The following is a 3,862-nucleotide window of genomic DNA, read 5'->3' on the forward strand; positions in this document are numbered from 1 at the left end:
ACACACACACACACACACACACACACACACACACACACACACACACACACACACACAAACACACAAACACACAAACACACTCACCAGTACTTGCACAAACTCTCAAAAGCTTCACTTCTCTCTCTCCTCACTGATCAGCAAGATTATTCTTATGCTGAATTATTTAAAGAGTCAGGGATGGTGTTTTTCTTTTGAAACAGTAGCTCTAAATAAAGACATTTTGTGCACGTTTTGCACATACTGACTGGATAAAAGTGCACTTAAGGGGTTAGAACTAATCTATACATTAACATGAGCTCATTTGCATGTAAATGCAAATCAGCGCATGCATTTAAACTTCTCTTGTAACACACAGATATGCTCAGGTATGACAATGCTGTGGATGGGTAACCTCTACTGTCCACCTGTCTCAATACCTGAAGTCTGACCCTGATCTGTCCTCAGGAACCCGCTGTGGAGTACAGAGTAAAGCTAACCGCCGTTAGAAACCATGCCAGGGCCTATTTTGGCAGCAAAGTTTTCATGTCCTCACTTGATCCTCCATTGCAAGGTTAAGCGATCACATGCTAGAGGGAGGAGATACGCCCTAAATAGATAATGGTAATCTCCTAATAGATAAAATCCCTCCATTGCCCCCTTCAAGTAAAAAGATAAATTGAGATGCAATGAGACAATCTTGTACTTCTAATGTATTGAGAAATCCACACGTGCATAAGGTTCTTCTGGACTGGTGTTGGATCTAAAAGTAATGTGAGGGCGGTCAGTCAGCCTACAGGAGGAGGAGGTGTTGTACATGATGTGTGTGGGTGGGTGGGGGGGGGGGGTTTATTACAAACATAAATGTCAGTTTTCACTATAACAATCTCACACAATGAATGTTGTTACCAACATTTTAACAGTTATAAACAGCATGCATTATATTTTCCATCTATTTATTTATACAACAAATAATTTAATTCCTTGAATTTTAACATCGTTCCAACAGAGCTGATATACAGTAAACAGTGCTGATTTTTACTGTTTGTATCCTCCGTTTGTCTTTTTTGTGCATTCCTGACTGACTGTCATTCTGTGTATTAGTTGTGGGTATTTTTCACAGACAACTTAAAGTCTTTATTAGTAAATCATTGAATCATTCATTCAGGCAATTAGTTCGCAACTGATGCTGTCATGTGACGTTGTCACTGTGATGGATGTAGTATGTCCAGTTTTCATTCATACTACACACACATCCATACTATATAGAACATTATTTTAACAGTTGTGAAGTAAGTTTTTAAAAGGTCATATGATGCGATTTCAATTTTTCCTTTCTCTTTGGAGTGTTACAATCTCTTGGTGCATAAAGACGATCTGTAAAGTTGCAAAGACTAAAGTCTCAAATCCAAAGAGATATTCTTTATAAAAGTTAAGAGTCAGCCACACCTACCTAAAACGGCTCATTCTAACACGCCCCCACATACCAACATCACTATCTGGAAAGATTTGCATAATGCAGCCCAAATGTTCATGCAAAGAAAGAAGGTTGCTGTAGAATTGTTGGCGCAACCACCATGTCGTGAAGGTGCTGTGTTATCAGTGTTGGGAAGAAACTAGTTACATGTAACGGAATTACGCAATTTAATTACAAAATAAAAGTAACTGTAATCAGTTACATCTGATTTTTTTACACACACTCCCACATACTAGGGCTGTGCAATTAATCGCATGCGATTATAATTGCACAGCCCCACCACATACAGATTTAATTGATTTCTTTCATAAATTGCCATGAGTGCTCTAAAATATGAAACACCAATGTTTCAGGAGTTTATAACATGCTTATTTTATAACTTTTTTATTTCCTGTTTATGTAACTGCTTTATTTTTTAAGATTAACTTTTTTTTTTCAAAGGCATTGTTAGATTCCAGTGTTTCCTGTCATAGCTATGCAGAGATTTGATTTCAAAAACAGTATTATAGCTATTAAAACTATTTCTTGTTATGATTTTAAATCTGTATTTAACCTCAGAATGATCTTAAAGTAAGTCTGATTTTGTGGTGGCTGTGCATTCATCAGATGCCCATTTTCCACAAGTAGGTATGATTCTTTATGATTCAGGAGGGTTTTCTTGAAATGGTCAGTGGCCGTGTAAAACAACACCCTTTTAACCTGGTCAAAAACAGCTCTGTTCACAGCGACTCGTTTCGGTGCATATCTCTTTACATGATAATGAGCTCTGCTCACCCCGCCCCTCTCTTCCGTGGAAGAGCAAATAATCATAAAAATATATATAAAGTGTGAGACTTACTACTTCTGGAGGTGCAGCTGGGTCACGAACAATGGGTACTGATCCATCCTTGAGTTTGAACTTTTTAACAAAATTTGCGTTGAATTGTCCCTCATTCAGAAAGCAGACTAAAGTAAAATGATTTGCGCAGACATAAACGAATTTAGGTGTATTCATTAGCGCATTTCCATCAAAATCAAAAGCTAATCCACTGCGTCCTCAGTGGCTCTGATGTCTGGAGAAAATTTGGACTCTTATATTCCTCTACATCTAACAACAAAACACCTGCATTGCTTACAAGACATTGTTGTCGCTACAGCTGCTCGAGCGCGGAGAAAATGACGGACATCGTACAACTGGCTGAGGGTGGAAATATGCTAATATGGGACAGTACGTCAGCGGTCGTGAGAGGGGCCTGAGCAATATGACATCATATTGGCTTGATAACCGTTTAGGGTTTTGGGGGATTAAAAAAAGAAGTGAATGGATTTTTATCATTGTAGAGTGGTTGTGTCTACGCACTACTAAGACACATCTATATGCAAATGAAGATATTTTGCATGCAATGTCTTCTTTAAAATTGTAATATTATAATCTTAATTCAAGTGATGAAGGATTTTGAAAGTCTGACAGTAATCAGTGTTCAGTACTACTGTAAGGTTAACCCTGCCTGGTTTACATGCTTGAAAATGATTAACAATTGAAAACATTAGAAATTTAGAAAAGTAATCAAATGTAATCAGTTACATTACTTTAATAAAGTAATTGAAAAGTTACACTACTTATTACATTTTAAGTAGGGTAACTTGTAATCTGTAACCTATTACATTACCATTATAGTTTGTTTTTTAATATTCTGAATGTTTTTTTTGTATTTTCCATGTAATTAATTTTTAGTAATCTAGTGTGTTTTTGTCATATTAGTTTTTGTTTTAGTATATCTATATAGATTTTTATACATTTTTATTTCAGTTTTTCAAGTTTGAATAAATGAAAATGAGAAATGTTGAAAATAAAAGGCAAATAAAACTGAAACTAAAATAAAAAATGAAGTTTAATTTGTAAAATTTTATTTCAGTTAATGTTTATTTTATTTCAAGTAAAAATTTTTTTAATGGTTTTAGTTTTAGTTAACTATAATAACCCTGATTCAGAGTCATGAATAATGCATAATAATCTTTCTTCTATATGTCTAATGTAAAAAATCAATATATTGTACATTTCTGTAGTAAGATTCTTGGCTGAATCACATAATATTCAGCAGATGTTGCTTGTAAAAGAAAAATCACAGATGGTCTTTATGGAATGATATAGATAGGAAATAACTCAAACTATGGATTTCATATGCATTTGAAGTTTTATATCATATTTTCAGTTATGAAATGTAAATTATGTATAGAGCCCAGAAACTATGACCAAAATATCCCACTTCATGTCTATTTTACAAAAAAGTTTGTTATTCAGGACTGATTATATGAACCTAAAAATAAAAAGAACATAATTATATAGGGTTTATATATATATATATATATATATATATATATATATATATATATATGTGTGTGTGTGTGTGTGTGTGTGTGTGTGTGTGT

The sequence above is a fragment of the Sinocyclocheilus grahami genome, unplaced genomic scaffold (assembly GCF_001515645.1).
Source record: "Sinocyclocheilus grahami isolate Dianchi unplaced genomic scaffold, SAMN03320097.WGS_v1.1 scaffold457.1, whole genome shotgun sequence".
In the NCBI taxonomy this organism is placed as follows: domain Eukaryota; kingdom Metazoa; phylum Chordata; class Actinopteri; order Cypriniformes; family Cyprinidae; genus Sinocyclocheilus; species Sinocyclocheilus grahami.